Below are 14,872 nucleotides of genomic sequence, written 5' to 3'. Positions count from 1 at the left end.
CTGTGTTAGCTATTGGGAATAAAACAATGGCCAATATAGTTATAGTTCCTGCCTTTTACAAGGCTTAGTATCTAACAAGGAAGTCAGATAATTAAACAAATAACAACGTAAGCGTACATACATTTTGTGATAGATAATTATGTAGTTTATCATTCAAACTGGGACCTGAAGATGAAGGGGGAACTCTCAATAATTATGCTGGGCCAAGAGGTTTACACCGAGATCACACTGGGCAAAAGGAGATGTTTCTGACCTTAGGGTTAAGAGATCCAGAGATGGTTACAGGACTGTGTATAAGGATCGCTTAATCCAGTCTGTATGTGATGATGGTGGGAGAAAGATTTTTAGGAGGAAATTACGTTGTTACTCATGGGACTGCCTCTTCAGGTGGGTTCTCTCCTGCGGCTCTCTAATGACTGCCTGTGCGTCTGGAAGCCAAATGCTTCATATTTTTAAGACCAGCTGGGAGAAAGGAGTCTGCTACCCCAACAGCTCTACCCGAGTCTTAGATTTGAGTCTCATTGGCCTGATGGACTCATGTGCCCATCTCTGAACCAATCACTGTGGACTGGGGAATGGAATCTGGAGACTGGCCTATCCTTGTGACAGGTGAATTCAGGGTAGTGTTAGGGAGGGGAATGGGTTAATAATAAAGCAGTTGGCAGATACTACTTAGCCCAGGACCTGGTGGCTAGTCTGGTTCTCTCCTTTCTAATCAGAGGCCTCTACCGCAAACATGCTCTGCCAGATCATCAGTCAGGCCACTACGCATCCAAGCTTGATCCCCCTCTTTGTATTTATTGGAACTGGAGATACTGGAGCGGCACTGTATCTTTTGCACCTGGCATTGATCAATCCAGATGTTAGTTGGGACAGAAAGAATAACCCAGAACCCTGGAACAAACTGGGTCCCAATGATCAATACAAGTTCTACTCGGTGAATGGATTACAGCGAACTGAAGAAAGAAGGTCCAGATTTCCAAATGAAATGTTTCACTATAAAGCTGCTTTAGAATGAAGGTTTTCCAGCAGCCATCTGCACAATTTTCCACTTAATATATTTGTCCTCTAAATGCATGAAATAATGTTGATATAATCTACTGTAGATTATACTGATTAATAAATAACTGAAACTTGAAACAATAATAAAGCAGTTCTTTTTTTTCTTTTTTTCTTTTTTGAAACGGAATCTTGCTCTGTCGCCCAGGCTGGAGTGCAGTAGTGCCATATTGGCTCACTGCAACCTCCACCTCCCGGGTTCAAGCGATTCTCCTGCCTCAACCTCATAACTAGCTGGGACTACAGGGACATGCCACCATGCCTGGCTGATTTTTTTGTATTTTTAGTAGGGACGGGGTTTCACCACGTTAGCCAGGATAGTCTCGATCTCCTGACCTTGTGATCCACCCGCCTTGGCCTCCCGAAGTGCTGGGATAAAGCAGTTCTTATATAGCACTTATTATGTGCTGGGCATTGTTCTACGAGTTTAATGTGTTGCATTTTTAATTCCCCTAAAAACGCTTTGAGGTAGAAATTATTAATGTCCTCATTTTACAGCTAACGGGACTGAGGCACAGGGAGGTTAAGGAACTTTCCTGATGTCCCACATTTAGTAAGTGATTAAGCCAGAATTCCAACAAAGGCAACTAGCTCTTAGCCATTACACTCTACCACCCGGACATCCTGTACAGCAGGAACTCGGTCTGACTGAATTGAAGAGTGTGAAGGCGAATGGTGAGAAACACTGCTCTCCAGTAATGGTTGGTTTTCTTTCCTACATCAGAAAAAAACAATTATATCATGTTTAAAAACACTAATAGTTGCTTTGTTGATAGATAATTTACATACCATACAATCCACCTGTTTAAAGTTTACGATTTAGTGATTTTTAGTTACAGAACCCATGACTAATCTTTTTTGTTGTTGTTGTTACAGAGTTGGGAAATCATCATCCCAATCAATTTTAGGACATTTTCATCCTCCTTAAAAGGAACCATTAACAGTCACTCTCATTTTCCCCACCCCTTCCAGCCCGAGGCAACCATGATTCTAATTTCTTTCTCTGAAGATTTGCCTATTCTAAATATTTCATATAAGTGAAATCATACAATATATGGTCTTTTGTGATTGGCTTCTTTTTCAAGGCTTACTCATGTTGTAGCATGTATCGATATTTCATTCCTTTTTATGGCCTAATAATATGGCATTGTATGGATATATCACATTTTATTTATCCGCTCATCAATTGTTGGATATTTAGGTTGTTTCTAGTGTGTGGCTATTATGAATAATACTACTATAAACATTCATTTATAAATTGTTTATATTTTCATTTATCTTAGGATATACCTAGGAATAGAATTGCTGAGTCATATGGTAACTCAGAGGAACTATCAAATCATTTTCCATAGTGGCTGCATCATTTTAAATTGCCACCAGCTATGTATGAGAGTCCCAATTTCTCCACATCCTTTTTGAATACTTGTTATCTGTTTTTTTAAAAAATGTATATTATTAGCAACCTAGTAGGTGTGGCATTGTATTTTATCATGGTTTTGATTTGCGTTTTCCTGATGACTAATGATGTTGAACATAATTTAATGTGCTTATTGTTCATTTGTGTATCTAGTTTGGAGAACTGTCTGTTCTGATATTTTGCTCATTTTTAATTGGGTTGTCTTTTCATTACTGAGTTGAAATAGTTCTCTAACTATTCTAGATATACATGCCTCTTCAGATATGCAATTTGCAAATATTTTCTCCCATTCTGTGGGCTGTTTTTAAACTTTCTACATGATATCCTTTTCAGTACAAAAGTTTTAAATTTTGACAATTTTCAATTTTTCATTTTTTTCTTTTTTTTAATTGTGCGTTTGGTTTCATATCTAAGCAATCATTGCTAAATTCAAAGTCACAAAGATTTGTAGTTATGTTACCTTCAAAAGTTTTACAGTTAGCTCTTAAATTTAGCTTTTAGATTCATTTTAAGCTAATTTTTGTATATGGTGTGAGTTAGTGGTCCAACTTCCTTTTACACATGGATATCCAGTTGTCCCAACACCATTTATTAAAAAAATTACTCTTTCTCCATTGAAATATCTTGGCACTCTTGCTGAAAATCAGTTGATTTAATACCCAATGGTTTATTTTTGGACTTTCAATTCTGTTTTATTAATCTACATATCTTTCCTATGCCAGCACCATATTTTCTTGATTACTGTAGCTTTGTAGTAAATTTTGAAATCAGGAAGTGTGAGCCCTCCTACTTTGTCTTTTTCAACATTGTTTTAGATATTCTGGATTAATTAAATTTTCATTGGAATTTTGGGATCAGCTTGTCAATTTCTGTGAAGAAGCTAGCTGTGACATTGATAGGGATTGTGATAAATCTATACATCAATTTGAGAAGTATTGTCATCTTAACAATATTGTATCTTCCAGTCCATGAACATGGGATATCTTTCTGTTTACTTGGATATTCTTTAATTTATTTAAATAATGTTTTTTAGCTTTCAGAGTATAAGGTTTGCATTTCTTTTCTTAATTGTACTCCTAAGTATTTTTCAATGCTATTACAAATAGAATTGTTTTCCTAATTTTATTTTTGGAATGTTTATTATAAGCACGTCGAAATTCAATTGACTTTTGTATAATGATCTTGTATTCTGCAACTTGCCAAACTCATTCATACGTTCTAATACTGTTTTTAATGGATTCCTTAGGATTTTCAATATAAGTGATCTTGTCATCTGCAAATAGAGATAGCTATACTTTTTCCTTTCCAATATGGTGCCTTTTATTTTATTATATTGCATAACTGCTCTAACTAGAGCTGCTAGTGCTAGTTTTCTTTTCTGTGATGTCTTCGTTTGGTTTTGTTATCAGAATAATACTGGCCTCACTGAATCAGTTGGGAAGGTTTCCCCTTGCTTCTATGTTTTGGAAGAGTTTATAAAGAATACTATTAATTATCACTTTTTTTTTTACTTATTTTTTTGAGACAGAGTTTTCTCTGTCACCCAGGGTGGAGTGCAGTGGTGCGATCCTGGCTCACTGCAACCTCTGCCTCCTGGGTTCAAGTGATTCTCCTGTCTCAGCTTCCTGAGCTGCTGGGATTACAGCGTTGAATCCCAGGCTGGTCTTCAACTCCTGACCTCAAGTGATCTGCCCACCTTGGCCTCCCAAAGTGCTGGGATTACAGGCATGAGCCACCACACCTGGCCTTATTCTAACTTAAATCCTTGGTAGAGTTCACGAGTAAAGCCATCTGGGCCTAGTAATTCAATTTCTTTACTTGTTATAGGTCTATTCAAATTTATATTTCTTCTTGGGTCAGTTTTGGTAGTTTGTGTCTTTGTGGAAATTCTTATATTTCATCTAAAGTATTCAATTTGTTGACAGGCAGTTGCTCATAATATTCCTCTATAATTTTATTTATTTCAGTAGAACTGTCCCTGCTTCATTTTTAATTTTAGTAATTTGAGTTTTCTCATTTTTGCTTGGTCAGTCTAACTAAATATTTGCCAGTTTTCTTATTCTTTTCAAAGATCCAGTTTTTGATTCTGTTGATTTTATTCATTATTTTTCCTAGCCTCTATTCAGTAGTTTATTCCCTAATCCTTATTGTTTTCTTCCTTTGCTTGCTTTTTGTTTAGTTGCTCTTCTTTTTCTAGTGCCTTAAGGAGTCATGTTAATGACTTGAGATATTTCTTATTTTTTAACATAAGCATTTTCAGTTATCAAATTTCCTCTAAGCACTGCTTTAGCTACATCCCATAAGCTTCGGGATGTTGTGTCTTTATTTTTACTTATCTGAGAATATTTTCTAATTTCACTTCTGATTTCTTCTTTGACTCATTGGTTATTTAGTATTGTGTTGTTTAATTTTCACGTATTTGTAAATTTTTCAAATTTTTTTGTTATCAATTTCTAATTTTACTACATTTTGGTTGGCAAGCATACTTTGCATGATTTCAATTCTTTTAAATTTATTCAGGCTATTTTATGACTTAGCATACAGTCTGTTAATGAAAATACCAAACTCTGTAAATATTTTAAAGAAGTTTATTCTGAGCTAATATGAATGACTGCAGCCTGGGGAAACACAGTCTTAAAAAGTCCTGAGAAAACGCACCCAAGGTAGTCAGATTACAGTTGGTTTCATACATTTCAGGGAGGTAGGATGTGTTAGTCTGTTTTCACACTGCTATAAAGAAATACCTGAGACTGGGTAATTTATAAAGAAAAGAAGTTTAATTGGCTCAGTTCCACATGGCCGAGGAGGCCTCAGGAAACTTACAATCATGGCAAAAAGGAAGCAGGCACACCTTACATGGCTGCAGGTGCGAGAGAGCAAGAGTGAGCAAAGGTGGAAGAGCCCCTTATAAAACCATCAGATCTCATGAGAACTCACTCACTATCATGAACAGGATGGAGGAAACCACCCCCATGATCCAATCACCTCCCACCAGGTCTCTCCCTCAACACATGGGGTTTATGGGGATTACAATTTGAGATGAGATTTGGGTGGGACACAAAGTCAAACCATGTCATAGGAGTTATAAGTAAAGACATAAATCAATACATGAAAGGTATATATAGAGTCAGGCTAAAAAGGTGGGATATCTGAAAGCAGGGGACTTATTACAGGTTATAGGTGGATTCAGAGATTCTTTAATTTCCAGTGGGTTAAAGAGTAAGGCTCTGTCACTAACTCGGTGTGACTTAACCCTTGTCTTTCATAGCCTTCGGTCATCTTTATAATTTGGTATTTTATTGCCACAGAGAGTCTGTTTTGTCAATCTTATGATCTTTCTTTTAACACTAATGCTGGTCAGTTGTTGTGCCTAAACTCCAAAAGGGAGGGGGTACTATGAGATGTGTCTGCCCTCCCTTCTTGTCATGTCTGGGAACTCAGTGTTTAAGGTTTCTCTGTGGTCCCCTTGGCCAAGAGGGAGTCTGTTCAGTTGGTAGAGGGATTAGAATTTTATTTTTAGTTTACAAGTCTATCCTGGAGAATGTCTCCTGTGCACTTGACAATAAGTGTATTTTGCGGTTTTGGGATGGACTTTTTTATAAGTGTCTGTCAGATCTAGTTGGTTTAGAGTGGATTCAGGTCCTCTATTTTCTTATTTATTATCTGTCTAGTACAGTAGTCCTCTCCTATCCATGGTTTTCCTTTCCAGGATCTTAATACATGAGGTCAAACATGGTCTGAAAAATATCACATGGAAAATTCCAGAAATAAACAATTCATAAGTTTTAAATTGTGTACTGTTGTGAGTAGATGGTAAAACCTTGTGCTCACTATGTCCTGCCTGGGATGTGAATCATTCCCTTGCCTATATGCTACCTGACTGTTAGTCACTTAGCAGCTGTCTTGGCCATCAGATCAACCGTTTTTGTGCTGTGGTGCCTGTGTTCAAGTGACCCTTATTTTATTTTACTTAATGATAGTTTCAGAGTGCAAGAGTAGTGATGCTGGCAGTTTGGATATGCCAAAGAGAATGATAGTTTCAGAGTGCAAGAGTAGTGATGCTGGCAGTTTGGATATGCCAAAGAGAAGCCATGAAGTGCTTTTATTTAAGTGAAAAGGTGAAAGTTCCCAACTTAATAAAGAAAAATAAATCATACGCTGGCCAGGCACAGTGACTCAAGCCTGTAATCCTAGCACTTTGGGAGGCCGAAGCAGGTGGATAACAAATTCAAGAGTTTGAGACCAGCCTGGCCAACATAGTGAAACCCCATCTCTACTAAAAATACAAAAAATTAGCCAGACATGGTGGTGGGCACCTGTAATCCCAGCTACTCAGGAGGCCGAGGCAGGAGAATCGCTTGAACCCAGGAGGCGGAGGTTGCAGTGAGCCGAGATCACGCCACTGCACTCCAGCCTGGGCGACAGTGCGAGACTCTGTCTCAAAAAAAAAAATAATAATAATAATATACTGAGGTTGCTAACATCTGTGTTAAGCATGCATCTTCTATCCACAAAATTGTGAAGAAGGAAAAAGAAATCTGTGCTAGTTTTGCTGCTGCTCCTCAAACTGCAAAACTGCATAATATGTGCTTAGTTAAGATGGGAAAGGCATTCAATTGTGGGTAGAAGACATGACAAGAAAACGTGTTCTGATTGCTATAATTGTTCTATTTTATTATTAATCATTGTTAATCTCTTACCAGGCCTAATTTATAAATTAAACTTCATCATAGTTATGTATATAGGAAAAAAACATAGTGTATTTAGGGTTTAATATTGTATTCATGGTTTCAGTCATCTACTGGGGGTCTTAGAACGTATCCCCCATGGCTAAGGGGAGACTAGTATATCGAAGTCTTCAACTATCATTGTAGACCTGTCTATTTTTCCTTTCGATTCTGTCAATTGCTTTTTGTATTTTGGGGTTCTTTTTTTAGAGATATATATGTCTATAATTGTAATATCTTCCAGATGAATTGATATTTTAATCATCATAAGATGTTCTTCATTATGTATCATAACTTGTTTTGGTTTAAAGTCTTTTTTGTCTGTATGAGTATGGACATTCCAGCTTTCTTATGGTTGCTGTTTGCATGACATATATATATTTATATCTTTTTACTTTTAACATATTTGAAAATTTTAATCTAAAGTATGTCTCCTGTAGACAACATATAGTTGAATCTTTTTTAAAAATCCAGTTTGACAATCTCTGCCTATTTGATTTGATCATTTAATCAATTCATATTGAATCTAATGTTATTATGGCTATAATTGGATTTATGTCTGCCATTTTACTTTTGACTTTCTCTTTCCCTAAGCTCTCCATTAAGCTGTCTGCCTTATTTGGTATCACACTAAGCTGTTAGGCTTCACCAATTTCTAGCGGATTGCTCTATTGTTTTGACAATTCCTGGGGCATAATTCATTCCACAGCCTGACCCGATTAAATTCAAGCAGGAATAATTTTTGAGGCCAGTCTTTGAGGTTTGTTCTGATGCCAAGAGTACTCTTCTTAGCTGTTTCTTTCTCTGATTTTCTCTCTTAAATTAGCTAGCCTATGATTTAGCTTGTTACTCTTACAGAGCTACCAGCCTCCTTTTAATTATTTACCATCAAAATGTCCATTGTTTTTGAGAGTGTCCTTAGGCTTGAACTTCCCCACACTCTATTTATAATAAAGTAATTTTTTTTTTCACTCTGTCACCCAGGCTGGAGGGCAGTGGCGCGATCTCCGCTCACCGCAAGATCCGCCTCCCGGGTTCAAGCGATTCTCCTGCCTCAGCCTCCTGAGTAGCTGGGACTACAGGTGTGTGCTACCATGCCCAGCTAATTTTTTATATTTTTGGTAGAGACGGGGTTTCACTGTGTTAGCTAGGATGGTCTCAATCTCCTGACCTCGTGATCCGCCTGCCTCGGCCTCCCAAAGTGCTGGGATTGCAGGTGTGAGCCACTGTGCCCACCCTAAAGTAATTTCTTTTTGGGAGAGCTTCAGAGCCCTCTTTTTTATGATTTGCTTCTTCCTCTGAATAAAAACCAAGCTTTGGGTGCTTGGCAGGGGGTAGTAGCCTCTGGTCTTCTTATTTTGCTTCTTCTGTGTGGAGCCTCAGTCCTGTGAGTGAGCTGGAGGGTGATAATTGGGGCTCTAGTGTTCCTGGCCTGCCACATCTGCTGTAGAGCCACTGCTCTATGTGTGGGGTTGTGGGTGGTAGAAAGGAGCTCCCAACTGCTGGGCCATACTTACCGGGAATTTAGCCTTTCCAACCTGGAGTTGGAGAGGATGAGAAACACTGGTGTCCTGCCCTTTCCTGTGAGATTGCATATCCCTTAACAAGAGAGTAGAGGGAAAGGGAGCCTCACCTTTTGGCCAGTCCCACTCAGAGTGAAACCTTCCTCAAATTGAGCTGGAGTGGGGAGGAAGCTAGTGTGTCATGGCTCAAGTGCTGCAACCTCACTATTCTTACCAAGATTTAGTAGATTTTCTTGAATAGATTTATTTTCTGTATACCGTTAGCACAATTTCTGGAACCTTTAATTTTTTAAAAATGATTTTTATCACTTACAATCATTTCACTGGAGAATGAGTCCTCAGGGGTCCTCATGTTGCTGGGAGTGGAATCTATAGCTACTTCTTTGCAATCTAAAAATGCTCTTAAATGTGAAAAACAGCATTTTAGATTTTAGCTGTGTTTTGGAAAGTTGACGTAGATATAAAATCCTGACAATGAATGAAGAGGTGTGGTTAAGGTCCCAGTAGGAAAGACATGGCCCACTCAAAAGGTCAACTATAGAGGATAGTTTAAAAAATGTGTGAGTAACGTTAAAGCAAACCACCAAGGGATGGTGACAGGGAACAGCACAGCAGGAAGTGGCATCACTCCCTGCATGGTCTGAAGGAAGGCAGAGAGTGGTTACCAGAAATTAGTACAATCTGTAGTTCTCTGGCAGGTGAGATTCCACCTGATAGGAGAAGTGGCCTAGTGCCAGGATTACAGTCACTGTATAATAGAGCCTGGGAGAGAGGGAGAGGGAGTGGGAGGAGGCTAGAGTGGGAAGAAATTTGCTTTCAGAGGTGTTCACTCCTCTCACTCTCTGATCTCTTGCCAATGACTCTCATTGGCTAAACTTAATAAAAGCCAGAGGACAAGTGAGCTGGAGTGATATGGTCCACAGAGCGCAGCCTCCCAGGGAACAGAAAGGGGCAAAGTGGAGAGTAGATCTACAGTACAAATACAAAACACCCAGCCCAACGGGCTTCCCTGCATGGCATTGACAGTGCTATAAACTTCAATGCTCTGCTCAATAGATACTTGCAGAGAACAGTGGGAAGAAGAGACTGATGGAATGGCATTGATCTGCTTATTGTCTCACATCTCCCAACATGCGTCTTCATCAGAGTCCATAGTTCTCAGGTTCTTTAGGAATCGCATCTTCAGTGCATTAAGGAACTCAAAAGCAACTTTCAATGCTGTTTTAAGCCAAGGAAGTGGATGCAAAGATGTTAGCAAGGTTGATAGTGCTCTAGGAAACTGGTAGGGAAGAAGCTTTCTCTTTAAGTTATAAGATGAATAGAGGGAATCTGCCTTTGTTTTGTGGATCATATCAGCTGTCAAATATGTGGTCTAACAATTGCATGCATTTAGAAGGCAGAGAAAAAAATAAAATTTGCAAATGATCTCATTACACTTAGTGACAGAGGAATAATATTCTGCCATAAATCACCCAATACCTCACCATTGGTGATACTCAAATGCTTGAATAACAGCTCATAAAATAAGCTGGAATAACTAACTCACGCTGATGGATAAGCCGGTGAATAGGTAGGTCACTGCCTTCAGGTTCTCTCTTCCATAAGTTTGGAGAGCAACCCCTTGGCTGGAGGAAATGGTCAGGAATGACAGCATCATCAGATTGGTGTGATTTTGTGCAGGCATTTGCTAGAGTTCTGCCAGAAATTTCCCTGATGCTCAATCCTCCCACTTCCCCTCCTTACTATTTGTAGCTTATTTTTTCCTTAACTATTTTTGCTGTTTACTCTCCCTCGGGCTTCTACTCTGTGCCTCTAAAGACTCAACAAGGATGCTGTTAGCTGCTTTCTCCTCCCAATGACCCATAAAATCTTATCCTGGTGTCTGGTGATACTTCCCTGGCAATTATTCATTCACCAACACCACCTTCCACCTTGTGCAGGAAGGCCCCTTCTTGGCAAACGAAACTCCCACTTAGCACTTTACGGCTCAAAGTAGAGCTGCTGCCCCTCACCCTGTGCCTCCAGCCCCAATCCAATGGAATGTTTTCATGCTCACAGCGGTTTTAAGTAAGGCACAGCTTTTCTTGTCCCAGAAGGGTAGAAACGGGGATGTGATAGAGGGATGTATTATGCACAATTGCAATAAGGGCTTTGGAGCCTTCAGGTCCCAGGCAGGAGATCATATTTTAATACCCGTGGCTAAAACTGAGCTATAAAACTTGGAGAAGATTGTAAATGCTTTGTTTTACAACACACATAACAAATAACAGCCTGACCCTTGTTAAAAAAAAAATTCTGACACTTGTTAAAACAGTAAGGAAGACTTTATTCAGGACTATTGCGATAGGTATCAAGACTATTGCAGTAGGGGAGAGACATTGGGTTCAACTCTGAATATAGCAAAGCCGTGGGGCATTTATAGCCAATGAACAGAGTGAGGGGGTCCGTGAATGGAAAATTACTAAGAGGAGACAACAAAGATAGGGAAATTCTTCTAAAGAGACTAACAGAATTCTTGCTGAAGGCAGGCCAGGGTGATTAGATATCAAGGATAGGGGATTTTTGCTAGACTGACTTAGCAGAATTCTTGCTAAAACGGGACCAGGCAGGCCAAAGACAAGGCCCAAAGATGAGGCCTATTTGAGAAGAGGGCACAAAGAACCTGGTCTAAAGTTTGTTTACAGAGACAGTCTTTGTTGTTATCCTCTATGGTGTTAACTTGCTAAGTTTAACTTAGGTTTTCCAGCCCTGTCCCTATGTCAATGACTAAGCTTACCCCAAACACAAGTACACACAGTCTTCATTAATAGAAAGTAACCACTAAAAGAGAACAAAACAAATAAACCCACCTCCTACTGATTAAGCAAGCTAACTTGTAGAAACTTCTAGTTTTAACCAGCTCCATCTCCCTCCTTTTCCTCCTTGCTTTGCTGAAAGTAAGTGCATTATTGCATTGTAAGCTGTGGGATTCTGCTGTGTATACTGTGTGATGTCAAAATATTTGTTCTAGGGTTCAAAGTGATACAAGTAAAATCTCTGGAGATGTGTGCTAGGTGACACAGAAAGCAAACCAGAGATTTCCTTGCAAACACAAACTCAGTGGCCTAGTGTGACTAAGACTTCCCATGCCTGGTTTGGAGTTAAGCCAAACCACGCTTGACACAAAAAGGAGGAACTCCTAAACTCATGTACTGCTCAATCATTCCCCAAGTAACAGTCTTCACTAATCAGAGGGGTCTTGGTTTCAGCAGGAAGAGATAAGCATGTACGTGTATGGATGTAAGCTGCTTTTCCCTGAGTTGCCTTTCTGAAGCCACAATGCACATAAAGAAAATAATTTAAATGGCAAAAAGTTTTAAATGGCAAAACTTGTATTGACAAAATAATCTACATTTGAATATTTGACTTTTTAGCTAAGTAGATGCATTTATAGAAAATGAAAGAAAGGAAAAAGGAAATTATTGGGGCCTAGGGCATGATACCCCAAAATATAGCACCTTGACAATTGAGAAAGCCACAGAAGCAAGAAGGTCACTCTGAGCTTCTCCCATTTTTCTCCCCTAAAACATGGCCATAAATAAATTCTCGGCCAGGCGTGGTGTTTCATGCCTGTAATCCCAGCACTTTGGGAGGCTGAGGCAGGTGGATCATGAGGTCAGGAGTTTGAGACCAGACTGGCCAATATGGTGAAACCCTGTCTCTACTAAAAACACACAAATTAGCCGGGCGTGGTGGCACGAGCCTGTAGTCCCAGCTACTTGGGAGGCTGAGGCAGGAGAATTGCTTGAACCCAGGAGGTGGAGGTTGCAGTGAGTGGAGATCGCCCCACTGCACTCCAGCCTGGGCGACAGAGCAAGACTCCATCTCAAAAAAAAAAAAAAAAAAGAAAACAAAAGAAAAGGAATTCTCTGAACTATCTTGCTAAGTTCCCCTCAGTTTATTACCACTGGGTCATACTCCCTTTTTGTCCAGTTGTAGTTCTACATGACTGCCCGTTCTTCATAGAACCTAAGCCAAAAAAAAAAAAAAAGAGAAAAAAAAATCACAATTTTCCCCTGGTTTGAGGGTATTCATTTCTGAAGGCTCCCATGTCATGTAAAACTCTAGTTAAATAATTTTGTTATGATTTTCTCTTGTTAATCTGTCTTTTGTTATGGGGTGTCAGCCACGAACCTTGTCATCAGTGAGAAAAAGATAAAACCTTTTCTCCCCTTCAGAATACGTTTCAACAAACCCAGCTTCATATCTTAGCAAAAATAATATGAATTTTATTTGGAGTATATTGGGATGATGAAAATATTTATCCTAAATTATTTAAAAAAACTAATTTCTAAGAGAGTCTACTGAGGGATCCTGGAGAAATATTCTAGACCTTCATAGATTCAGAAATTATCTGACTTAGAAGGAGCTACATATATAATCTAATCTACCTCCCTCATTTTCAAATGAACAACTAGAAAGTCAAGGGAAATATTCTAAATGAGTTTTCAATAAGAAGTACCAGTCATACAGGCATTTTTTAATGCTCTGAAAATTCTGATGCCAATATTAATATTCAATATAACATTGTATACTGCAGTGATTTTTACTAGCATAACTGAAAAGAGCTTAGTCTAGGAAAAATGCTTATTTTGGCACAAAAAGACCAGAAAAGTAGTACAGCAAAGGATGGATTCTAGGAGACTTAAGATTAAGGTCCCCACAAGGAATTTAATCAAGAACCACCTTACTCTAAATCTTTGAATTTAATGATAAAAATAGCTCTTCTAAGCATCAGAAAAGGGGTACTAAACCACCGCCTTTTGCCTTAGATTGATCTCGGGGCACGTTTCTCTTTGGCGATAAATCAAACACGGAATATGGTAAAAATTACAGGGGTTGGTGATGCCTGTGGAAATGTTACATTTTGGTCATAATTTTTTATTCTAAAGAATGGTTTATGATATTCCATTGAGACTTCTGTGCCCTATGAGTGAAGATAAGCCCCGCACTGGAGTTTGTATACAACAATGAGATTTAGGATAGCTCTTTGTAAACAGGCTGGGAAAGAGGCTTAACTACGAATTGCTTTAGATTGAAAGAAAAAAGAAAAGTGCTGGGGTCTCACACCTAATTCTTCAGCTTTGTTCTTCAGTGAATGTAAACTTAACCCAAGGCAGTGAAGCAGCAGATATGATAGAGCACCTAAGAAAACAGGAAGCCCTGAGAGGCTGGGAGCTGATGAGCACATATTTGTCTTTCAGGAGAGTTTGGGGTAAATAAAAAGCCCTGGGCTTCAGGTGCATCACCACCTCCTCTTCTGGTTGCCTTAGAGTGGCTGGGGGAACATGAGCCAGTACAGTGCTGAGAGATTTTGCCGCTATGTCTTGGACTTTTGTGCTCAGAAAAGACTCTGGAGTCAGCTAGGATTCAGGTCAGGACTCAGCCCCTCTGGAGTTACCTCACTCTTCTCGGAGAACCTCTTGCTGGATCTGCAAGGCAGTTCATCTGACAGTGAGCCCAGAAAGCAAAATTCCATTCACGATGGGTTCAGTGACACACACCCATGAGATGAAAAGAAGTGGTGGGCTGAATAGGAAAGTCTGCATAGGTCCACTTCTTTCTGGCTGTGAGAATGGGGGTAAATTGCTCGACCTCATTCAACATCAGCTTCTTCATTTGTCACAAAAATACTATTTTGCCTTACAGGATTGTTATGAAGACCAACTGAGCTTGTGCACATAAATTGCTCAGCACAGTAGTGCCAAGGGTGTTGACAGGCCAGTGTCATTCCCCTAGGCACAGCCTCTGTGTTCTCAACTTTAGAATGGCCAGATCACCTGCCCTCATCTATAGGGATGACTTGTAGCCACTTACTTATTCACCACACTGTGGAGCATGTCTTCTCCCATTCAAAGCCCTCTGCTAGTGTATCAAATTTTGAATTGCTTAGAAGAAAATCAGTAGAAAACAAGTCCCTTTTGGCTTCTGTTGCTGTGCGAGCTGGTATTAAGTAGAAATCTCTCTTTGAAAAGTTAAATGACTCCTTCTCTGACACTAAAGACACATGATCGTGCTAATGTTTCAAATCTGTGCCAAGATGGCTATTTGGAAGACAACTAAATGTTTCACTGTGGTTTTGTATCTCATAATCAGAAAAACAACAA

The 14,872-nt window shown here is 39.2% G+C and overlaps 1 long non-coding RNA gene and 1 pseudogene across 1 annotated transcript in view; both read left to right on the top strand.

Annotated features, from left to right (window-relative positions):
- The window catches only part of LOC129531950 (uncharacterized), a 218,669-nt gene that overhangs the window by 22,253 nt on the left and 181,544 nt on the right, over positions 1 to 14,872 (top strand). The gene's annotated exons all lie outside the window — the stretch shown is intronic.
- LOC101144911 (cytochrome c oxidase subunit NDUFA4-like) lies at positions 737 to 1,058 on the top strand (annotated as a pseudogene).

Source organism: Gorilla gorilla, chromosome 11, assembly GCF_029281585.2.
Source record: "Gorilla gorilla gorilla isolate KB3781 chromosome 11, NHGRI_mGorGor1-v2.1_pri, whole genome shotgun sequence".
Taxonomy (NCBI): Eukaryota; Metazoa; Chordata; class Mammalia; order Primates; family Hominidae; genus Gorilla; species Gorilla gorilla.
This window is presented reverse-complemented; position numbering and strand designations above follow the sequence as displayed.